At 40.9% G+C, this 25,489-nt stretch overlaps 1 protein-coding gene and 1 pseudogene across 17 annotated transcripts in view; one reads left to right on the top strand and one right to left on the bottom strand.

Moving 5' to 3' along the window:
* Nucleotides 1-25,489, top strand: part of Hmbox1 (homeobox containing 1) — a 138,300-nt gene that overhangs the window by 15,383 nt on the left and 97,428 nt on the right. The window lies entirely within an intron of this gene.
* On the bottom strand, nt 11,403-12,763 carry Gm4573 (predicted gene 4573; annotated as a pseudogene).

Here is a 25,489-nt window from a genome sequence, read left to right as displayed (position 1 = left end):
AGCTGTAGCTCTCAACTTGAGTAGTGGACAGTGCTTGTGAGCTATTTTGATTGTCACTACTGAAGTAAAGGTGCTGTGGTAATCAAACAGTATCTTTCTATCCCAACAGAGACCTCTCCCATCCAAACTAACAGTATTATCAGAGTCAAAAAAACATGATCTTGGGTCACAGTCTGCTATGACTGGAGTGCATAGATTAGCTATGTATATCAATCAGTTTGTCTTATATATACCATACATTTATGATGTCAAGTTTGAGGTTTATTTTTTTTTAAATGAAAGAAGCACTTCTTTTTTTCTTATACATTTTTATTTTATGTGTATGTCTGCATATATGTCTGTGTACCAAGTACATTCAGTACCCACACAGTCTACAAGAGGGTGTTGGATCCCCTGGAACTAGAGTTTCACAGTTGTTATCTGCCAGGTGAGTGCTGGGAATTGAATCTGAGTCCTCTCGAGAGCTGTACTGCTCCTAACCCCTGAGCCATCTCTCCAGCCCTAAAATGAAGGAAGATCTTAAAGACACAATCTGTGAGTCATAGTTTAATGTCTTAACTTCCCCAAGTCTTTTACAGTAGTCTTGCATCTACTTTTCTTGTTTTCAGTGAACTATCTTAAATGATATCAAAACATTTAACCTTTTTTTTCTTTTTGTAATATACTTTTTATAGAAACAAGTACTCCAACTCACATTTTGCCAGCTTAGACAATATATAATTATGTCCCACCATTACAAGGTTATCTGGGACCTTGTGATGGCACACGTGTGTGTGTGTGTGTGTGGTGTGTGTGTGGGTTGTGAGGTGCTTGTTTTGTATAAATCAGGGTTCTCCAAAGGAAAAACTGATGGAGAGAATGTGTGAACGTTAACGTGAGATTTTCCGTAGCTTTCATAGCACTGGCCAGTCTAGGTAGTCCAACAGTGACTCAGGCTGGAGAGCTGAGAAGCCATCTCAGCTCAGTCCATGCGGCTAGGTGTTTCAGCTTGTGCCAGAGCCTTGGAGAACTCCCGGGGAGCTGCTGGGCTTCATTCTGTCTTGGAGGCCTGAAGTTGGTTCTAATGTTGGTGAAGGGTTGCAGCAGCTAAGGGTTAGATGGTTGCTTCGGATAATCTTATCAAGAGAGTGCCTCACAGGTGTGCCCAGTGGGTTGCAAATTAGCAGATTCCTGTCCTAATTCATTTGAAAACCAGGATTAGCCAGGGCACTTAGCTTCCCTTTTCAGTTGTTTTAGAAAGAGTACCTAGATAGCATGATTATTAAATGAAGGTCAGCCAGGAGTTTATGAGTGAAAGTTAAGCTGAAGTATGGTTGTAAATTGTTCTCAAAGTAAGTTCACTGGTGAGTCTTTTTCTTACCTAATGAATAAGCACATCCCCACCTCTCTACCCCCAAGGACAAAACAAACAAAGCCCTCTATAAGCATAGAGTAACATTAAATTACAAGTGCAGTGCTTTGCCCCAGATAGGATTCATGAGGGCATCAGGGAGGAAAAGGGACAGTGAAGTCGCCCATTATCTTTTTAAAAGGAGTAGTGTTCTTTGTTTTTGATGATAGGAATTTTAGAGAATCTTTGATTATTTAAGTAGCGAAGAACCTTGTCTATCTTAGAGGTTATTAAATCATTTGTGTTCTGAGTTCTAGTGAAAATTGTGAGAAAGACCAAATCCATGATTGTCCAATTGAAGATAGCTGTATTTTGGGGTGCACCTGGGACTGACTGCCCAGCCTTTCCCTAAGTCAGGATTTCTGAGAGCAGCCCCTGCCTTCCTCTTGAGTTCCCTTTTATCAGAGAGATAAGTGTTCACAGAGAGGGCTGGCTGTTTACATTGTTAGAAAGGTACAATGGAAGGGAAGGAACTGGGAAGGAACAAAGGGAAGGGAATCATGGGAATGGGGTCCCAAGGTTAGTGAGGGGTGAAAAACATGTTTTGTAGTTTACCTAGATCTAAGAAACAGGAACTTACTCTTAATTACAGATAGAAACCTTAACTTGCAGGGACTTGACACAGGAACTTACTCTTTAACTACAAACAGAAATTTCAACCTGCACAGGACAAAGGGAACTTACTCTTAACTGTCTTAGCTGCAAACAGAAACCTTAACCTGCAAGGTCTATTTTCTTGTTTTGGTCTTCAGCTAGCTAGTTGCTTTCCTGGGGGCTTACTTATTTACTTAGTTACTTCTCTTCCTGGTTCTTGGGTTGGAATCCCACTGCTAAGAACATACTCTTGTCTTGAAATAAACTTGATTGTGTGTTTCAGAGGGTGCTACTAGCTGGTCTTAGATCCTATTTGACAACTCTATTTTAAGCCCAAGCCAACTTCTGTGATTTTTGTTTGTTTGTTTGTATTACCTTCACTTAGACCTTTGTATTTTGAACACCATCATCTAGTTTTCTGACTTTTACCAAGGCCAAGGTATTCTTTTTTTTTTTTTTTTAAATCTGTTTTTTAAAGACGTTATCTGGCTATGTATGTTCCAGGCTGCCTTTAAGCTCCAGTTCCTCATGTCTCTATCAGCTAATTATTGGAATTACAGATGTGTGCTACCACTTCTGACTTATATTTTTACACTCTCTCCTTCCCTTTTTCCTTCTCATGTCCTTTTCCCTCTTTTTCTCTTCTCCCCTCCTCCCTCCCTTCTTCCATGCTGGAGATTGAAACCAGATCTAGAACATATAAGCACACTATCACTAAACTACATTATTAGTTCCTGCTAGATTAAACACAGACCCAACAGTAGATAGCTTGTGGTCTTTTGTGTCTTATCCCTTTGACTTAACATAAATTGTTGGAAGTTCATGTTGTAGCAGGTATTGCTATACCTTTCCTTTTTATTGCTTAATATTTCCATTGTTTATAAATGTGCTTGTTCAGTAGCTGATGGGTAATTTAAGAACATTAAGAATATTGCTTATATAAAGAAAATATCCAATTAAAAAAAAGATTATTGAGTATGTGACATCTGCTCACAGTTCTCTTATGTGGGTACCTAAGAGTGGAAATTTGAATTTCAATGTTATATTTTTAAGAAACTAACAAATTGTTTTATTTTATATTTCATTTTTTTGAGACAGGATCTCAATATGTACTCTGTCTTGGAACTCACTATGGAGACCAGGCTGGCCTGGAACTTAGAGATCCACCTGCCTCTGCCTTTTTGTGCTGGGACTCTTTTCTCATTAGTGGTGAATGGCTACAGTTTCTCTGTCTGTGTTGTCACTTGTCTATCTTTGTGTTTGTGTGTTTGTTGGTTGCAGATTTTTCTGCATCCTTGCTAGTGCTCCTTGTCTATGATGGAGGGATGCAATTCTTGCACATCCTGGCTGACACTTGTAATTGTCTCCCACTTTCTTTAAGGCCATTCTCATGGGAGTGATGTAGCTGATGATGGGCTTATTTTTGGGTGAGATGCCTCTTCAGGTAACTGTTCGTCTTATAGTTGCATCATCATCCTGAGATTGAGTTGTAAGAATTCTGTGTTTTCGATGTATTTTGTTTGTTCCTGTAAACAGAAAATTCACATATGCCTTTTTAAAATCTCTGTCTTACTACTTTTCTCTCTTGCTTTTTTTTTTCTGTCCTTAGTGAATTTTTAAGGGAGAGTTTTTCAACTCAATATAATTGATGCTCATTTCAAAGATTAGAGGGGACAATGAATTGATAGACCAATGACGTTGGTCTTTATCTTTCCTTTAGAAAGTACTTAAATCCAGTCATAGTGGTCCATATTCTTAGTGCCAGTACTTAAGAGGCAGAGGCAAGAGGATTCAGAACTAGAGCTAGACACAGACATACACACTCACACACACACACACACACACACACACGCACAAACACACACAGAGTGAGAGAGAAAGAGATAGACTGTTTAAAACAAAACAGAAGTACTCCAGTAGTCCTGCTTCTGCTTGCTTAATGACACTATGTCACAATTTCAAACCTCATGTCTCAGGAGCCATTTCTATTGTATAAATCTTTTGTCATAGTTACTTGAACAGTCAGATGTCGTAGGTGGAACAACAGACACATATAAGGTAAAAGACAGATATAAGGTAAAAGTATATTTACTGGGCTAAGGATGTAGCTCAGTTGGTAGAATGCATGTTTAACATCCATGAAGCCCTAGGTTCTATATCTAGTGTCGAATTTGGCACACTGCTGTCACCTCAGGAGTAGGATGCAGGAGGATCAAGGTCATCCTGAGCTACAGAGTGCATTTGAGGTGAGACTGGGAGACCTGAGACCCTGACTCAAAGAAAGGAAAAAAAAAAAAGAGCAAATATATTGCATGAAGTTAGGAATCTTTCAGAACTGTTAGCAAGACTATAACAGAATGACTCTCATACAATGGGAGGACTATGGGAGGCAGCTCCTGGCAGAAACCACAGCCAGAGCCAGGCCCTAGGTGTGCTCTGGTTGGGACGGCAACATTGTTGCTGCATACAGTTGCTGGCAGTGGAATGGCACTCGTGGTGTTCATCATATTTGGCCTTAGTAAAGCTTCGAGGGAGGTCCCTTTCGGGTTGTTTGGGACACCAGTTCTCAGCATATGAGGCAGTGTTTGCCTGAACTCCACAGTCATAGGACCTGCAGGTTTCAGTCTTTTATATTTTTTAAAGCTTCTTGATGTGAGTCAGAGTCCATCTTTTAGTCCTAAAAGAAATTCAGGTATTCCTCCAACTTAAACTGTAAATCATAAGTTCCATGGACCCCGGTTTTACATCTGGGTGCTGCTGTGTCTCTTTTCCCTTCCCAGACAATATTGATTATTCTCACTGTGTTTCCTGATGCAAGGCACGAGCGTCTGGTGTGCATGCTTACTCATCCTCAAAACTTTGACAGTGTCACTAAAATCTGTGAGCAAGTTGTCTTCTTCTAGCTTGATATCTCAGCTGTCTTTGTCATTAATAACCCCTTCCCACCTCAAAGACTTTCTTCTTTGGCTGCTTTTATTCCCTGGTTTTGTGTTTCCTTCTTTGTCTCTTGTAGGTGACTTCTTGTCTGCCTAGGCTTCAGGTTTCTCAAAGCTCTACTCCAGCCCTGATGTGTTTCTGTTTCTGTTTTTGTTTTGTGTTAATTCACATGCACTTAAGCAGGCTCATCAAGTAATAGAGGCGCCTGGCCTCTGTGTACTCCACTGAACATCCAACTAAACGTTTTCTCTCAACTGTCTCATGCACCTCAATTACGACTTCTGAAACCACACTTGGGTTTCTCCCTCCCACTATTGCTGTAGCGCAGTGCTTCTCAGCCTTCCTGATGCTGTGACCCTGTGGTACAGCTCCTCATGCTGTGCTGACCCCCAACCATAACATTGTTGTTGCTATTGAATAGCTGTAGTCTTGCTGCTGTTATAAATCATAATGTCAGTATCTAATATGCAGGATAGCTGATAGGTGACCGCCAAAGGGATAGAGGCCTACAGGTTGAGAGCTGCTGTTCTATAGGAAGTGGCACCAGTAGTCGGACACCTGTTTCCACTAGCAAACTGGCATTCTCTGCCTCTTACCTCCTTCACATCTTCTCAACTTTATTTCCAGACAGCTTCTGGTTGTCACAATTTCTCTTTTCTTCATACATGTCACTCATGCCTTAGACGCTATCAGTGGTAGCCTGAAATAGTTATCACACAGAAGAGTCACGTGGATAATGTTATTCTTTTTTTTTTTTTTGGATATCATCCTTAGTGAGGTAACCCAATCACAAAAGAAGTCATTTGATATGCACTCACTGATGAGTGGATATTAGCCCAGAAACTTAGAATACCCAAGATACAATTTGCAAAACACAAGAAAATCAAGAAGAATGAAGACCAACATGTGAATACTTCAATCCTCCTTAGAATAGGGAACAAAATATCCATGAAAGGAGTTACAGAGACAAAGTTTTGAGCTAAGGGAAAGGATGGACCATCCAGAGACTGCCCCATCCGGGGATCCATCCCATAATCAGCCATAAATAACCACAAATAGCCACACTATTGCATACGCCAGCAAGAATTTGCTGGAAGGACCCTGTGAGGCTATGCCAGTGCCTGGCAAATACAGAAGTGGATGCTCACAGTCATTTATAGGATGGAACACGGGGCCCCCAATGGAGAAGCTAGAGAAAGCACCCAAGGAGCTGAAGGGGTCTGCAACCCTATAGGTAGAACAACAATATGAACTAACCAGTATCCCCAGAGCTTGTGTCTCTAGCTGCATATGTATCAGAAGATGGCCTAGTCGGCCATCATTGGGAAGAGAGGCCCCTTGGAATTGCAAACTTTGTATGCCCCAGTACAGGGGAAAGCCAGGGCCAAGAAGTGGGAGTGGGTGGGTAGGGGAGCAGGGCGGCGCGGGGGGGGGGGGCCGGTATAGGGAACTTTTGGGATAGCATTTGAAATGTAAATAAAGAAAATATCTAATTTTAAAAAAATGTTATTCTTAAACTGTTAGTTCCTGCCCTGATGAGGAAGCTGCACAACTTAATGTGCCTCCTGGGACGGTTCAAGGCCTTGCTCTCTGATCTCCAGTGTCGTTATTTCTGTTTTTTTCTTGATTTTGATATTCTAGTTTTATTGAACCTCTTAGCTGGCAAACTCCTTCCTGCTGTAGTTGTCCCTCACATGTGGGAGGAAGTTAGAAATTCAGCATACTTAACTGTTTGTAGAAGTAAAGTTTTCCACCAGAATCCTGCCTTTTATGTGGGAGGGGCTCTGCTGTGCCAGGGGAGTGGGTGTGTGGAAGTGCCTTTTACTGCTCCTCCTAGGGACCCACATCTGCCTGGAGGTTGGCGTAGCAGCACAGTGAAACACCTTTGATATTTCTGCTAAAGTGAAGCCTCAGCGGCAGTTGAGTTAATAAGTGAATATCTGATTTCAGGACAGTAAAAATGTATTTTGTTTATTGTTTCAGTGAGAACTTCTCTTATTAAAATATATTCTCCTTTATTTGAGAACAGTGCTATATGTGTAATATCTGTGTAATTCAGGAATGAAGTAGTTTATAAAAGGTACCTAGTGTGTTATACACATGCATAAAGAAAGTAAAAGAATGACAATGAGAATTCTACTGAACATACGGTTCCTTTTTCAAAGATGGCATTACGGATGCTGCTGGAATAGAGTAGAAGTTAGGATACTTTCAGTTGGAAAATCTCAAATTCTTTGGAAAGTAACTTTATAAATTTATTTATTTTAATACAGCAGAAAAATCCGGGACAGGAAAAGCTATGTAACAGCTGACCTAGTGATACTAACATATCCTCTGAAATCTTTCTTCTTGTTGTGTTTTGGTTATTTTGCTATGACTAGCATTCTTAACTTCCTACAGCAGCTCTGTCTAATAGAAACAGAATGGATGGGGCTGGAGAGATGACTCAGGGGCTAAGAGCCATCTATCTGGTTGCTCTTCCAGAGGACCCAAGGTTCAGTTCCCAGAACCCACATAGTAGCTCACAACCATACAGATGTAACTCCAGTTTCAGGAGATCTGTTGCCCTTTTCAGGCCTCCATGGGCACCAAGCACACAAGTGACACAGACACACATGCAGACAGTTACTCCTGAATATAAAGTAAAAAATTTAAAACATTTTTAAAGGAAATATAATGGAAGGCAGCAATTTTGTTTGTTTGTTTGTTTGTTTGTTTGTTCGAGACAGGGTTTCTCTGTCTGGCTGTCCTGGAACTCACTCTGTAGACCAGGCTGGCCTCGAACTCAGAAATCCACCTGCCTCTGCCTCCCTAGTGCTGGGACTAAAGGTGTGCGCCACCACACCGGGCTGGAAGGCAACATTTTAAATTTAAATGTTCTAGTAATTACTTTTAGCAAATAAAAAGAAACATTTGAAATTAAATTTAATGTCTTTTATTTAACTCAGCTGTCCAGTACGTTACTATTTCAACATGTTCTTGATGTTGAATGTCTAGGGAAACGTTTTACATTACATAAGTCTTCAGAATGAGTATTTTACCTTGAGAACAGGTCTCTTTTTTTCCTGAGTATGTTTTCAAAGCACACCAGCAGGCTCTTTGAGTGGCTCCTCCTGAGTGGAACTGCTTGGGCAATGGCAGTAGGGCTCTTTTTGGGGACCTTGTGGATGAAATGCTCTGGAGGGTGCAGTGCAGTCAAAACCCGCTGTGGGAGAATGATGTCAACACTAAGGTTTCTCTGGGTTTTCTTCCAGAAGTTTTGTGATTTGGGATGTTATATTTAGGTCTGTGATGTCTTTTGAATTAGTTTGTTTTTTGTTTGTTTGTTTGTTTGTTTTGTTTGTTTTGTTTTCGGTGTTTCCACACAGAGCTTCTCTGTGTAATCCTTCCTGGCTGTTCTGGAACTTGCTTAGTGTAGACTGGGCTGGTCTTGAGTTTATAGAGATCCAACCGGGCTGGAGAGATGGCTCAGTGGTTAAGAACACTGACTGCTCTTCCGAAGGTCCTGAGTTCAAATCCCAGCAACCACATAGTGGGTCACAACCATCTGTAATGAAATCTAATGCCCTCTTCTGACATGTCCAAAGACAATTACAGTGTACTTAGATATAATAAGAAATAAATCTTAAAAAAAAAAAAAAAAAGAGTTTATAGTGATCCACCAGTATCTGTCTCCCAAGTGCTGTAATTAACAGCGTGAGCCACCACCGCCCAGCTGAGTTAGGGCTTTTTGTTGTTGTTGTTGTTTTCAATACAAGCTTGAAATATTCCTTGAGGTTGCAGTTTTACACATGGGTCCTCTCCCCAGGTGTTGATAAGGCCTTCCCATCTACCTTGTGTTGCCTTGGCACCTTTGACAGAATCATGGTGATCATGGCTTAGAATCAGCTTGCTAGTGTGTGTCATAAGCCCTTCAGGAATTCTCCCTGGCTCTTAGTAGTTAGCAGTGAATGTAGCTTAGAAACAGTCTCCTGACTGCTCTGCTTACTTACAGGCTCCATGATCTCTTTCCCCCCTAAGGTTTTCATTTATTGCTATGCAGATTCTATATCTCTTTGTTAGATTTACATCAGTATTTTATGCTCGGTGCTATTGTGAATGATACTTAAGTTTTAAAAAGATTTATTCTGTTTTATCTATATACATTTTGCCTGCATGTATCTATGTGTACCACATTCATGGTGCCTGAGTTGGTCAGCTTGGATAGTTTTGAACTGGTGGTAAGCCAGCATGTGGGTGCTGGGAACTGAACCGGTGTCTTCTGTAAGCGCAGCAAGTGCTCTCTAACCCCCGAGATCTCTCTCCAGCTCTGTAATTGGTAAATGTTACGAGCTGGTCTGAGAGATGGCTCAGTGGTTAAGAGCACTGACTGTTGTTCTAGAAGTCCTGAGTTCAATTCCCAGCAATCACATGGTGGCTCACAACCATCTGTAATGGGATCTGATGCCCTCTTCTGGGGTGTCTAAAGACAGCTATAATATATGTGTGTGTGTGTGTGTGTGTGTGTGTGTGTGTATGTATATGTATAATAAAATAATTCTTTTTTTTTTAAAAAGAAAGAAAAACAAGCAAATCCATTAGATTCTAGATCATTCCTAGAAATGCAGTTGATTTTTCTATATTGGCCTTGTATCTGGCAGCTTTGCTGAATTCATATACTCAAAGAATTGGGTTTTCTCCTTCTATGTCTCTTTCTCTCTCTTTTTGTAGAAAATCTGAGTTTTTGAATATTATAATCATCTGTGGATAGTTTATGTTTTTTGGTTATCATATTGACTAAGGCTTTGGGTATGATGCTGCTGAGGAGCTGTTAGCGCCACAGACTCTGTCTTGTTTCAGTATTGAGGGAAAGTGTTCGACCTTTCATGATTAACTCTGATGTCAACCGCATTAGTGACAGGATACCTGTTCTGTTTCTAGCTCATTCTAGCTTTTGGACATGAGCCTCATCAAGTGTTGTTTCATTACTCATTCCTATGTAGTTGGCTGTGGTGGTAATTTGCATTGGTTGATTGTTAGATACCACATACACCTTCTAATGGTGTAATATTTGCTCACGTACTCCTAAGAATCCTTTTCATCTCTTTCTCTTCATGAGGAATAATAGCATGTGTTTCTCTTACCTTGTTACTTAATTTTCTGGCTTCTACATTAGGATAATTTTTGACCTGTGAAACAGTTTGGGGAATGTTTTCTTCTAATTCAGATTCTGAAATAAATTGAGAAAAACTGTCATTGTTTTCTCTTGGGATGGTTAATCAAGTTGGCATGAAGTCATTTTGGTGAAGAATTTTCATTGTTGGTATATTTTCTAAGTGCAAACCCAATTTCTTAAATAGGTACTGGGCTATATAGGTTTTTGTAGTTTATATATTGAGGGAGAAGGTCCATTTCATCTAAGTTTTTGGGTGTGTGTGTGAAGGACAGAGGTTGACATCAGGTGACCTCCTCTGTCACTCTGTATTATTGAGACAGGATCTTTTGCTGAACCTGGAGTTTACCCATTCTGCCTCACTGGTTGGTCATCATGCTCCAGGAATCTGCCTGTTTGCTCTGCAGGTGTTAGGTTTATAGAGGCGAGGTGTACTGTCATGACCAAGGTTTCGGGAATTTCATACATAACTGCACTGTATTTTCATCATACACACCCCTCATTCCTCTCCCTAACTCCTCTCAGGTCCACCCTGATTTCCTACCCCCTCCTAACTTTCGTAATTTCCTCTTTAAAAAAAAAAATAAACCACACATTCAATTTGTTCTACCCATACTTATGGGTGTGAAGCCATTCTCTAGAGTATTGTCACCCTACCAGGGACCACACAGTCAAACAAACTGACTTATCTCTAGAATCAATCAGCTACCAGTATCTCGTCAGTTAGTAGGGAGCTCTTGAGCCTTTCTCTCTATGAAGGATGCTGATTTGAGTCCATCCTATTCTTGCTCTTGAATATGAGCAAAGACATGCTAATTGGAACCCCTTGACATTTATCCTGTTACTCTCACTAGCATAATAGGATAGATGCAACTGCTACAACATGATGGTACATGGCTAGATTATGCTGTGACTTAATGAGTGTGTGTAAGTGTGTGGTGCCTTACACCATTTTGACTGGTACTCTTATTAGCTGTGGTTAAACATTCCTAACAAGTGTCCCTCATGCCTTAGTGACAGAATGGCCTGTCTTAGACACTGCTGCCACACAGGGCCTTCTCAGGCGTCCTTTCTCCTGAGGTAGTTTCAGTGAGAAACTAAGACCATGTAAAGGTAAGAGTCCGCGGGTACCAAGCGCTCCCACTGCTGTCAGAAGTCCATCCTTCCCTTACTGTTACCATGCCAGCCTTCGCTTTCAGCCAAACTCACCTGTTGACTCCTGTGATAGTTCTTGGTTTTTCCTCCCTGAGCATCTTTGGTACAGCACTTATGGATCTCTGCGCTGTTCTGCTCTCCTCTCCTTATCTAACTTTATGGTCTTTTTTCCTCCCAAGCCTAACTGTAACAAGCTTTATTAAGGATACTTTTCATAAACAATCATGGTATTTCAGGTAGGACATGGTCAGACAATCAACAGTATACAAGAACTTCCAAATTCCCTTCTTGTATAGACTACCAAAATCAGAAAGCCACTATAAAGTCCTGAAGTCTCCATTCGATGCTTTGAAAAGGGGGAAGTGGCTTAGAGTGAGGGTGGACATCTCACATTAAGGATGCTGTTTAACAACTTTTCACAAGCTGACCCTGGCTTTCAGGAAAGGAACATGGCAGAATTATCAATCTGAAGATCCACAATCTTTTTATAAAAGGAACCAGTGCTCTTCTGAGAACACTCAAACTCCCAGTAGACTGGAAAACCAATTTTGGGTTCCAGGTTCCAACAGGTCCTCTGGTTTTAAGGGAGTTAAGTCTATGTTGATAGAGTAGGGGGAAGAGGATATAAAAATGAATATAGAATTTTCCCAGACCACAAGGCATTTTGCACCATGGTGGCCACCTATGTCAAGACCAGGACGTCTTTCCTGGAAACCAACAGGAGCCTTTCAAAATTATCAGGGAAAGATGTTTTCTGTCATCAGTCCAGCTTGGGAGATATTTTGTTAGTGATGCACGATCCTCCCCCCAACAATGAAGTGGGTTGTTTGTTTGTTTGGTTGGTTTTTAGGTTTTTTGTTTGTTTTTTGTTTTTTGTTTTTTGAGATAGGGTTTCTCTGTGTAGCCCTCCTGGCTGTCCTGGAGCTCACTCTGTAGACCAGGCTGGCCTCAAACTCAGAAATCTGCCTGCCTCTGCCTCCCAGGTACTGGGATTAAAGGCGTGCATCACCAGTGCCCGGCACAATGAAGTGTTTTGTGTGCTGACAATATAGTTTTTTTAAAGAAGTAAAACAGCCGGGTGTGGTGGCACATGCCTTTAAAAAAGTAAAACAAAATTCAGTACTTCTATAAAACTTGATGAAAAATAGTATTCTAAACTGTACAGTCACTAGAAGTACATAGTTATAAAAATGCACACATGTCACTTGGCATCTCCAGCACCTTCAGCTTTCTGTGCCTCATCTGTTTTTTGTCTCCGTTCTCTGCAGGATTATTCACATCCTTACCACCATTGGCTTTCCCCTTCCTCCCCTCGGGTACCTTTGTCCCTTCTTTGCAGGGGCTGTTTTAGGCTTGGGCTCTGGCTTTGGAGAAGCAGATTTAACAGACAGCCTTGCAGATCTTCTCTGTGACTCATCCTTCACCTTGGCTTTATTTCCTTTAGCATCCCGTTCAGCCGTGCTTTTGGGCGTAGCGGGGGCTGAGCTTAGGGATACAGTGTTGCCACTGGTTTGCTCCATCTGGGGGTCGTCCTCCATGAAACAGTTGCGGCTCATGTTATAGGTACCATCTGTTATTCAGCCTTTGCTTCCTGACATAGTCGGTTTCTTGTTTTTGAGATGTCACCCAGGCTTGTTTTGAATTCCTCTGCTCAGTGCTCCTCCTGCTTTGGTCTCATGGGTGACTTGGACCGCAAGTATATACCTTAGTGTGTGTGTATATGTGTGTGTGTGTGTGTGTGTGTGTGTGTGTGTGTGTGTGTGTGTGTGTAGTATTGAATGCTCCTGTGTGTACAGTAAAGATTGAGATTGATTACAGGACAAGTACTCTACCACTGAGCTGTGCTCTAGCCCTGATTTTCATCCTTTATTTATCTTGTGTTTGTGTATGGTCCATAACTCTGGGGCACTTAGGATTCATAGTGTCAATCCGAGTTGACATAAAGGGCCCCAGAACAGAGCAACAGTCCATCAGAAGTCAAACCAAGAAGCCACAGTAATCTCTAGCTCTTCTGCACCCTGCCATGTAACAGCATCTGTTACTAGAGAACTGGGAGGTTGCTCAGGTACTTGGGTGAGGCAAGAGTAGGAATACCTTCCCTAGGGCACCTTCCAGACAGAACATGCAACAGATTACAGTAGAGAGCTATTGAGTGATTTTTAAATGGAATGACAGTAGGAAAGTAAAGTCCATTTTGAGAGAATAGTGAGGAGGGCTGATGAAGGCAGGAACAGAGAACTAGTCTTCTATGAGAGTAGTACTGGCATTCAAGTTCTGAGCTAACTCTTCAGCCTAAGAAACTATAATTTGATAGCAGTAATAAGTAGAATAAGGTATAAAGGTTATTTAATAGACCATTTCAAATGATGTGCCACTTAACTTAGCACTTGAATAACAAGAATGAACTAGCTGTGAAAAGTGCATTTTAGGCAGATCATGCACATTGTCTCAAAAAAAAAAAAAAAAAAAACGATAATGACCTTGAGAAACAAAACTCCTGAGCCTAGGTCATGGCCAGTGAAGAATAGAAGCCAAATCTTGTAAGAAAGTGTGAATATACCTTAGGAAGGGATTACATTTTATTCCATGTGCAGTGGAAGCCACTGTGGGACTTTAGATGAAAAATGCTGTGGCTGCCCTTGAGAGCAGCTGGTAAGCTGTTTCCTGAGTCACTTTCCTTTACACTGCACCGCACAGGAGCTCTAGCAGACACTACAGTTGGAGGGATCCACACGAGAGAGCGAGCTTTCAGTCTTCTGTCCTAGTTGTAATCAAAGATTAGGTGTTTGGTAAATACTTTATTATTTTGAAGAATTTATTTTTTCATGCATATTTAACTGAGTTTTGTTACTGTTTTTAAATCATGAATTGAATGGTTTTTTTGTATGTATTGAAATGGTCATAGACAGACAGCCTGCTAATATGGTAAAGCACTTTAAGGGGTTTGGAGCATTATGCCGTCTTACACTGTCATTGTGTTCGTCGGATTGTAGGAACCTTTCATTTTACTGGACTTAGTTTGTCATTTTATTATTTTCTCATATTTTAAGGTTCCCTGCCCATGTTCCCAAGAGAAACGAGTACATGGACTGCTTTGCCCTTAGTGCATTTGACTTGTTACAGTGATACTTGTCCTGTCTGTTGAGTTGAAAGATGCTTGCTTGCCTTCTGTTTTCTAAAATAGCTTATATGAATTGGCATGATTTCCAACTTAAATGCTTGGGAGAATTCACCGTGAAGCCAAAAAGCTGAACAGTAAAAAGAATTGATAAGTTTTATTTAATCAAACCCTTTCCCTCTAAAAGCATGATTGAATAACAATAGGGTCATATTACAAATGGATGTGTGTTGAGATAGGTATGATTTGTAGCCTAATTTTGGGATGTGTCTTCAGTGGAGTGTGGAATGGCCGGTGCTGAGAGCTTAACTCAGGGGCCTCTTGTACGCAGTTCTAACTCATGTTAGAAGACACTTGTGAACCGTACTGTTAAATTACTGAGGGGTTTTTAGTTTGTTTTTAATGTCCTTTGAGCCCCAGTTTTCTTCTATTGAGAGATGAAAACACTAACATTACACCATGGGATCACCATGCTAGTTAAGTGAAGAATCAGACATTAATAGCATAAAAGTGTTATTGCTGTTAGTGTATTCTCATTAGTTACTGTCATTTATACCTGGTTGATGCTTCAGTTGCTCTTTTTCAGAAAACTAACTAGTTATATCTTAAGGAGTGTCTAAAATAATTTTTACTCTTTTAATAGATAAATGAATTAGAATTTAACCTGACTCTTGATGACTTGGGAATCAGAAGTAGGTGTAGCCAAATTATTTTCATTCTCTCTTTAAGGAAAATCCAATCACACAATCTGTCATGTGTGCACTCTTTAATTTATGCCAAGCTGGCCCTTTTACCTGCTACTTTATGAGCACTTGAAAGTTGAAATGCAGATACAGTGAGTGGTAATCATTTCTTACTGTACAGGTTACTATTATGACATTTTAAGGATATATGTTATATAACTACACCAAAACAACAAACTAATCATCAATCATTAGTGAATTGTTTTGCCTGAAAACTTCCTCTACTTTTTGAATGTTAATAATATTCCACAATGTATAAAGTGTACGTATCTGCTGTGAGAAAAGAAAAATAGTTAAGTGGTTCTCAAGACATTCTTAGGTATTTTGAGCTATAAAGAGAATAATTTTATGTCAAGTGAGAAAACCCTGTGGCTTCACAGACCCACTCGTCTGTGGCACAGAGAAAAATGAATATTTTCAGTATTTAGAAAACCAGAGACTCAGCCATGCACCGTATATTTAAACTTTCTACAGTATATATTTATTTCAGCTTATGTGAATGTTTGCCTGTATGCATGTATGTGCACATGCATGCCTGGTGCCTTTGGAGGTCAGAAGAGGAAATTTTATCCCCTGGAACTGAAGTCACAGTAAATAGTGTGAGCTACTATGTGGGTGCTGGGAACTCAACCCAGGTCCTCTAAAATAACAGCAAGTGTTCTTTCTTGCTGAGCTGTCTCTCCAGCCCAAGGCTCTTTTTCTATGATAGGTCAGTGAACCACAAAGCTATAAACAACAGCTCTGGGGATGAAGCCTCATATCGATATAAAACTGTGGCTTAGCAGAAGTGACACCAGCACCACTCATTTATTGTACCTTTTTCTCCTTCACCTATCTCAGGTGCTATGTAGTATTTTTGTTTGACATTTATCTGTACATTTTTCTTACACGCTTGTGTATCCATCTGACATTCAAATGCCCCACAATGTAGGTAAGGCGGGTTTATAGATACTTAAACACAGGAAAATTAAGAGCAAAATAATAAAGTAGAGATAGACTCCAATTGATCTGGAACTCCTGGTTCAATGCTTGTTGAAATATTTGTAGATCATTATTCGTCTCCTCACTCACTATTTTCTTTTTTCTTTTTTTTTTTAACTAAGTAACAGCCATGCTCCAGGAACTATCTTGGGTAAAAGGAACATAATAGAGAACAGAGACATTCCTGAAGCTTCCAGTGTAGTGAGGAGTATTACTTAAATAGCCATGCAGATGCAGAGCTGCACCTCCATGGGGTACTGCCAGGCGCTATGAGAGCTTAGACTGTGGGGAGTTAGCCTTGTCAGGTTGGCAGGAAGGGGTCCCTTGGGAAATGATAAAGTACGGGTCTGAAGGCTAGGTATCACATAAAGAAAGAAGAACTATCAAGCCCAGACAAGAGGGATATCTTGTGCAAAAGAGCCGCCATTGCAGGAGGGGACATGCAGACTGTAAGAGAATTGAAGGAGAGTGGGAGTTGGCATAGAGATCACAATTTACTGGGTTCTGACCACCGAGGCTGAGGAACCCGTGTTTGTTTTAATGAGTTCCCTGTGTCATGTAGACATGTTCACGTCTGAGTGACTCCGGCTTTATTATACCAGTGGCTTCCTAGTTCACCCAGACAGTTCATGAAACTAAGGGATCTGCTAACTCCATTCACAAGTCATCAGGTTATCTCACGCAGGGAGCTTTATCACTTTTAAGGAATAAAGGAAGAGTTCACCAAGCTGGTGGCCTTTGGCCTAGGTTTTATTAATGGGTTGACTTTCCACAAAGAAGTTACTGTAAAGAAATGAAGAGAGAATGGAATGCTACCCCTTAGTGTAAATACTTTGTCTTACTGTAGCCCTTGTACATGACATTTATTTCTAGAGTGTCATTCTCACACAGTCTTAATGTTACAGAAGTCTGGTAGCTTCTAAAGCTTTGTTTAGTTAGATCTGTGCTTGTCCTATTAGGTTAGAGCTCTAGGCATCATTTTCTGTTTTGCAGAGAAAGCCAGATGTGGCAGGTTGATTTGTACACAGTCACATTTCAACACTTCCCAACCTCCATTTCCCAACCACTGCAATGAGGAATAGATAGCAGAGTCTGTTGTCTGGAATGCGAAGTTGATGGAGTAAGAACTCTGCTAGTAACTTGAGGCAGAAGACGCTGCTTAGTGAAGGGAAGGTGAATGGGCAGGAGAAGTATTTTCAGTGAAGACAGAAGGTGGCGTTTGGAGAAGTAGAAGTAGGATAAGCCGGGCGTGGTGGCACACGCCTTTAATCCCAGCACTCGGGAGGCAGAGGCAGGCGGATTTTTGAGTTCAAGGCCAGCCCGATCTACAAAGTGAGTTCCAGGACAGCCAGGGCTACACAGAGAAACCCTGTCTCGAAAAACCCAAAAAAAAAAAAAAAAAAAAGTAGGATAAAATGTCTCTGTTACACATTATTTTGCTTTGTTTAAAATTAAAAATTTCCCGTGTTTAAGTGTTTGTAAAACCTGCCTTACCTACATTGTGGGGCATTTGAATTTCAAATGAATACATGAAGGTGTATGAAAAATATAAGGATCAAACATAAAATTAAACTACCTAGCTCCTGAGATAGGTAGACGACAAACAGGGTATAGTAAATGAGTTATGCTGGTTTCGTGTCTGTTACCCCACGGATTCATATCAACATGGAGTTTCATCTTCAGAGTCTCTGAAGTCACTCCCTGCTACTCTTAGAAACACACTTCTTCCTGGCAATATTCATCTTCACATATGAATTCACATTACCTAAAGATGGCCTTTGGTTTCTGGTTTTGTTTTTTTTTTTTAATGGTTTAGCAAGTATTATGGTTTTAGTACAAACTCCATCTCTTAAAAATGGCACATCTGTATATTTAGAACTATTATTTTTGTGCTATAGGGCATACGTGGATTGTATATATTATTTTAATTCTGGACAAAATTGAAAAAGGAAAACTGAAAGTTGAATTAAGATAAATACTTTGTTATATTTTTAGAATAGGGCAAGATGTCTTTAACTTTTAAAAAAGGAAGCAACTCTGTATTTGACTGTTCTGTAATTTTCTGCCAGCGTGTTACAAGGATATGCTTATGCCTTCCGGTGTGTTCCCCAGCTCTCTTATCATTCTTCTAATTGTCCTTCTTTTTAATGTGAACAATCTGGGAGGCAGGGGTACGCACAGGCATAGAATCAAGAACACACATCATTGCTTGATGGCTAGAAAAGCAGTATTTTAAAGTGGTTGAAGGATTGTACTCTGTAGAGTAAGTGTGGATCCCAGCAGAGCTCGAGTGACCTCTTTGCTCATCCTCATGGTTCCTCCACTTCCCGTGTGGTGAGCAATAGGGCCACATTTTAGAATGCCCTGACATTCCTTTTGGCTTTCTCTTTGGAGTGCTGGTTTCTGTTTCTTTTCCTCTTTGTATCACATGTTTAGAGATTTGCTGTGAAACTGTGTCTGGGCTTCAGGGCCTGGGGACAGTTGGAATGTGGCAGCTACTTCCTGCTTGCACAACCAAGCTTCTAGAGCCTGATGAGGATTTTGAGGACCCCCTGAGTGGAATGGTGCATGGATTTGAGGACAGAGATGAAGAGTTTTTTGCTGTTGTTGTTTTGTGGTTTCAAGACAGGGTTTCTCTATATAGCCTGGCTGTACTGGAACTCACTCTGTAGATCAGGCCAGCGTTGAACTCAGACTTCCACCTGCCTCTGCCTCCCAAATTAAAGGTGTGTGCCACCCACCACACACAGCCAAGAAGTGAAGAATTTTTGCTCACAGCCTTCTTTATTCTGTTCCTTTGTGGTACCTCCTTACTGTCTCTGCATTTGGGTCCCCTGTGAGGGACAGCCGGGCCATGCTGGGAATGTATGTTCAGAGCTTCAGCCTTTAGCACCAGAAGCCCAAGGCAGATTTCGAGATCCCTCCTTCCTGCTCAGTTTCAGTCTGCCCCTATCTTGAAAAGATCTTTATCTTTTGAATCTACCCTTTTACTTCTTCAGAGCTCACAACCAGTCCAAAGAGCCAGATGGCAAAGGATGCCATTTCTTTCATTGTCTTGTTTCCTGATCCCCACTCCACCCCTAGCTTCCTGTTGAACTAGCACTTTGAACTCCAAGGCAAAATGCTGTAGATGTGGAGTACATAGGCTTGAACCCAGGACCTGCTGAATACTAGCTAAGTACTTTACCTTTGAGTTCTAGCTGTTGTCTCCAATGGGAAATTCTTTTTTTCTTTTTTGTTTTGTTTTCGGGACAGGGTTTCTCTGTATAGCCCTGGCTGTCCTGGAACTCACTCTGTAGACCAGGCTGGCCTCGAACTCAGAAATCCGCCTGCCTCTGTCTCCCAAGTGCTGGGATTAAAGGTGTGCACCACCACTGCCCGGCGATTATTTCTGATCTTTTGTGCTGAAAAGAATAACCTTGAATTGAAGTTACCTTGCCCCCTGTGTGACTGTCTTCTTGGGTCTATCTCCAGAACTGGAATTGCTAGGTAGAAAGTTATAGGCATTATCATTTGAATGTTATCACCCTTTTTTTTTTTTACTTAATAACTGCAGGGGTTATTTGTTGTTGCCATTGTGTGTTCTTAGTCCTTGGTGTGTACTCTGGGCTTGTCTTTTTGGTGAACTAGCTTTGTGAGCATCTGATTGTATTTGATGACTGTTCCAGTAATGCCCTTGCAACAGAAAATAAGCAGGGGGTGAGAGAAAAAAGGAGATGGTTTTCTCTCACAATATAGGAGAGATACATATCTCCTCCAGCCTCTTTGAGCCTTAGAACTAAACTAACATGTTACTGAGAGAAAAGCACACACATTTTATTTGGTGATTTTTTTCCCCAATGGGAGCGCTCCCAAGAAAAAACGAGGGCCCCAAGAAGCAGTTAGAACCAAAAGCTGTCTTAGACAAATAAAAAGCTTTCAATCAAGGCAGCTAATCTTGGAAGAGTGACTAAGCAGATAAGGTTAGTTGAACAGGGTTTGTTTGTGTAGATTGCTTCCATCCTGGACTCCCGATAAGAATGTCTTCCTTCCTCTGGTATGGGGGCAGGGGTACCTTTCTCATGGGAGTTCTATCTCCTGCTCTTATGAAAGTGCCCTTCTTAAAGTGCTGCCTTCAGAGTGCTTTTAACTAAAATAATTAACATGAAAAATCAGTATGTTTAGCATGCTGTAAGTCATGGTGCTGTTTTTCTTGAGCGGGAACAATACGAATAATGTTCTGCCGTGAGACAAATCACAGTCTGAGTTAAGCTCACTGGTCAGCACTGGCAGGCACTTAGTGTCTGTAGAATTGAGTGACTGTGGTTACCTGCCTGTAGTGACTCAGAGAAAGCATGCCTTGAACGCATGAGAAATTACAAAGTTTGTTGATGAATGTAGATCTTGTTTCTATTAAAAACACTGATATATAGGTACAGTCTCAAAATTGCAGATACTGTGTAGGTTAATCAGTGTGCATGCATCAGAGTGCAGCAGTAGTGATGTATGCCTTTAATCCTAGCACTTGAGAGGCAGAGTTCAAGACTAGCCTGGTCTACAGAGTGAGTTCCAGGACAGCCAGGGTTACACAGAGAAACCCTGTCTCAAAGAACCCAAAAAATAAAAAGAAAACAAACAAGCAAGCCAGTGTACAACCACAGGATTGACTCAACTATACCCTCAAAGAACAAAATTGACAATTTAGGAGCCCGGGGAGATGGCTCAGTTGGTAAAGTGCTTACCGCATAAGCCTGAGGATCTGAATTTGATTCCCAGCATGCACATTGAAAATCCAGGAATGGTGGTGCACATCTAATTCCAGCATTGGGAAGGTTGAGGCAGACTATCCCTAGGGTTTGCTGACTGGCTGAATCAATGAGATCAAGATTCAGTGAGAGACTGCCTCAAAAAATGATAAGGCCCAGAGTGATTGTGCAAGACACCCAAAGCCAGTATCTGGCCTCTACTGGCATCTGTACACACGTGTGCACACGAAAATATTTGTGACAATTTAGTTCGAAGGGAACTACCTTTGGTGGGTACAGAACTTCTTTGGCCCTGTCTTGGCCCTCAGATAAGTGTTTTTGGAGGTTGTAGCTGTATACAACAAAAGGGAGATAGCAGTTAGCTGGGGAGAAAAGAGCGACTTATATGCAGAAGTAGCATTGGAAGGGATGGCAGTTAAAGGAACCTGCAATGGAAAGTAATTGGTGATATTTGGTTTCACACATATGAGGAGTTTGTACTAGTTCACCATATAAAGAGTAAGCTTTCCTAGATGTGAATTTTAGTTTAAAATAATGCCCTGCAGCGTTGGGAGCAGTGTTTGGGAGTCTACCAGCAGTTCATGTGAGTATGAGCAGTGTTAAGGGTACAGCATTCTCTTGGTCCTTCATGGAGGGTAGTCTACTCTATTTTATGAAATAAATTTAATAAGATATAAATAAGGTAAATTCACTTATGTTTAAAGTTTATAACATCATCATATTATATCCACAGAAGATAATCTTTGGAGGCAGGGGCTCATTCTGTAGCTCTAGGGAGCCAAGAATTCATAGTATCCAACTTCCTCAGCCTCCTGAGTACAGAGATGCACATGTGAGCCACCATGACTGCCGCATGGGAGATATTTTGTTTGCATGTTTTTCTCTTTAGTTGTTTTAAATTCTCTTCTTTGATGATTATACATGTGGATAATGTGTTCTGCTCACTGTCTTCTCTCCCCCTTCTTTTCCTTACAAGTTCATGTCTTTGGTTTTGTGAGTGCTAATTTTAACCAGAACATCTGTGTAGAACTATCTAGTGGAGCATGGTGGGCTCACCTTTGGGTCCACAGCTGAAGACAGTGACAGCTCCTTCCCCAGAATCCATCAGTGTACAGTAGTTTAGCAGGGATGGGTAGGGCCCTGTGAACTCCTTCCTGAGCCATAATTGGCTATTGACAGGCCCAGTGTTGTGCAGCCCTAGTAGATTAAAATTCTTAAACATTGTGTAAATAGGTATTTTTATATTTTTATTTATAGATGAACATAAATAAATAATAAAGACCAAGGGGTACATAATTATTTTACTGGTTAGAAGTAATATCAAAGAAATTAATGTTGATCTGAATCTAGAAATGATTCCATAGATTAAAGAATTCTTCTGGGGTTATAGAGATGGCCCAGTGGTTAGGAGCACTCAGTCTGAGTGCTCAGTCAAGAGGTCCAGTGTACCCACATCAGGGGGCTCACAGCCTTCTTAAACACTAGAACCACAGAATCCAAAGCCTTCTTTTGGCCTTTTCAGGTACTCAGTCACAGACACACACATACACAAAAATATAAACAATAAAAATAAATCCCTGAAGGATTCTTTCCATCTATATTTCATAGCACAAAGATTTTTTTTTTGGGGGGGGAGCCTGTATTATACAATAGTTGCATACAATAAATAAAGATTATATTTGTATGGTATTAGGTTATAAGTGTCATAAAACTAAAAAATTCTTGAGCTTACCAGTAGATAATGGAAGGAAATAATTCAGAGTAAGGGGTTTTGAATCTGTGAAAACTAATAATAGATAAAGCCAATGTAATCTTACCATTCTGTGCTGCAGTAAATCTCCAACCCCAATGAGCCCAAGTAAAAAACACACATCTCAGTTATAATATTTATAAGCTGTATGCCTAGATTGGGCAGATCTACCACTACACTAATCTCTTCCCCAGCTATGCGATCCCTTGCTACTTGTGGCTTCTCCAGGCCATGTGGTTCTGCTCCATCTTCCTTCCACAACTCATCATCATCATCATCATCATTATTATTATTTTTCGAGACAGGGTTTCTCTGTGTAGCCCTGGCTGTCCTGGAACTCACTCTAGACCAGGCTGGCCTTGATCTCAGAAATTCGCCTGCCACTGCCTCCCAAGTGCTGGGATTAAAGGCGTGTACCACCACACCTCGCCCTTCTACAGCTCTTCCTTTCTCTATCCTTCATCCTCCACTCTCTCTAAAACCTCCAGCCCCCCCCCCTTTTTTTCTACTGCCCAATCCCAGGCTCTAGACTTTATTCGACCAGTTAGAATGGGGAGAAGATTCACATGAAATCACCTGTGTATGTGATCCATTCCTCATGCTTGGTCTCAAGTGAGTAGAATTTTTAGGAAGGATTAGGAGGTCTGGCCTTGTTGGAGGGGGTGTGTCACTTTGAGGTTTCAAAAGCCCATGTCAAGCCCAGTTAGCCCCTCTCTTTGCCTAGCCGTTGTTGCATCAACAGGTAAGCTCTCAGCTACTGCTCCAATATCATGCCTGCCCGTCTGCTGCCATGTGTCCTCCCATGCTGGTCATGGACTCTACTATCCTCTGGAATGGTGGACCACAAATTTAATGCTTTTTTTTTTTTTTTTTTTTTACATGTTGTCTTGGCCATGGTTTGTTCACAGCAATAGAAGTAACTAAGACACTCCTCATCTCAGCTGCATAAACTAGGAAACTGTACACTGACTCTGTAGGAGGTAGAGTCAGCACTCTGTGGGGTACTTGCAGTGTTGCTTGAATGGGATAAAGCTGCCCCCTGGAACAGTCCTAATTTTGACTTGTAACTATTGTGAGGCGTCTCTTCTGATTTCTTTATTTCAAGTTATCTTTTCCCAAAGCCTTTTCTTTCCCCGTCTCTCTTCTATTTTTAAACAGGGTCTATTATATAGCCTAGACTGGCCATGATCCTCTTGCCTCAGCCTTCTGAATACTGCAATTACAAGTGTGTGCTATCTTACCTGGCCAGCTCATCATTCTCTTGTAGTACATGGAGAGCTGAATTCCCTACTCCTCTGCCTTCAATACTCACCTAGTAAATTGACAGCTGTGCTTTAAAGCTAGTCTAAGGGTGGCTGATGGTGCTCTCTAAGGTGCTAGGCATATGTAGAAGAAAATTCTCTGCTAACCTGTTGATATTAGAAATTCTGCCCTTAGCAATATGTACTAGGCTTCCTACTGAGTTACCCACAAAAGTGATTAGTTCCCTTTTAGCTAAGGAAGTATTTTATACTTCTAAGTAGAAACTATAGATTCCTTTGGATTTTAGGCTTCCAGGAGGGGCTCCTGCTGTGTTTTAATTATTCACATGCATCCTTACCTTGTCAACCCTGAACCTGATAGGCTGTCTCTGGACAAAATGCCTTCTACCCTTGTCTACATGGTTTAGTCTTCAGTCAGGTTTAACTTCCTCAGTGAGAGTTTCTCAGCACCCAATTTAAGACTGTAGTTCCACAACCCGCAAGTTCTATCTTCTTTCCCAGCTTTCTTTTTCTCTTATGTGCTTACCATGATGTAGAGTCTATATTGACCCCTTTGTGTCTTTTCCTGCAGGAATATAGGCTCTATGTGAGCAGAACTTGTATTTTTCCATGACTATGCTCCCCAGTGCTTTGCTTGTCCTTAGGTGGTCAATGTTTGTTGAATGCATAAATGACCAACATAAGGCCTACAGGACTTAAGGCATAAAACATACACTTTTAGGTAAAAGGGATGCCAAATGTCAGCTTGTTGTACAGTTTTTCTCAACAAATTTCAGTAAATATATTAACAACAGAAATTACTTCATGGCAGCCAGAGAAGGCTTCATTCTGTGCATTTGTAATACACTAAACTCAGCAAAATCTTTAGCTGATGTCTAGAGTGTCTGAATATCTTTGTTTTCTTTTCTGTATTGTATAGGTCATTGTAAATATTAACCTGGGAAGTAGGTTTCTGGCTACTAGTGTTAATGACCAGACAGAGCAGTTTTGCTCACTACATAATACATGTCACTGAACTGAGTTTTATTTTTAAAAAAATGTTTTTGTGGCCTCATGTCTCTGTAAAGGCACCTATCACCAAGCATGGTGACTGGAGTGTAACCTCTCAGACCCATGTGGTTGAAGAATAGAACTGACTTCCAAAAGTTATACACTGACCTTCACATGACATAGTGTATTTTCTCCACTGCCACCATAAACACATAAGAGTAAATAAATCTGTGTGTAACAAAGACTCTTGAAAATGCTTTTTTACTAGGTAGCCAAGTATGGAGGTGGAAAAGCCAGGTCTCAGTCTCCTGGGAAGGTAGAGTTTGGGGTGTTTATCAGTAAAGAAAAGGATGAGTTAAGATGTGGATGTGAAGTAATCAGTCACTGTTGTCTTTGGGGGATGCATAGAGTTTGCCTCCTAAAATCAAAAGGTCATGCTGCATACACGCTCACATACACACATCCATCCATCCACGTGTGCACACACACAGGCTCTATTGAAGAGTCACTGGTTTCAGTAAAAAATAGCCTTTAAATCTGTGACAAGTAATCTAGGCAATTATTATAATTTCCATGTCCTATAGTGAGAGCCACATGATATACAACTCAGCAGCATTGCTTCCAGAATTAGTGATTCCAAGCTCCCGTTATAAACAGGATCTGGCTGTGTAG

The sequence above is a fragment of the Mus musculus genome, chromosome 14 (assembly GCF_000001635.26).
Source record: "Mus musculus strain C57BL/6J chromosome 14, GRCm38.p6 C57BL/6J".
NCBI classification, from domain to species: domain Eukaryota; kingdom Metazoa; phylum Chordata; class Mammalia; order Rodentia; family Muridae; genus Mus; species Mus musculus.
Note: the sequence above shows the minus strand (reverse complement) of the source record. Positions and strands in the feature narration are given on the sequence as shown.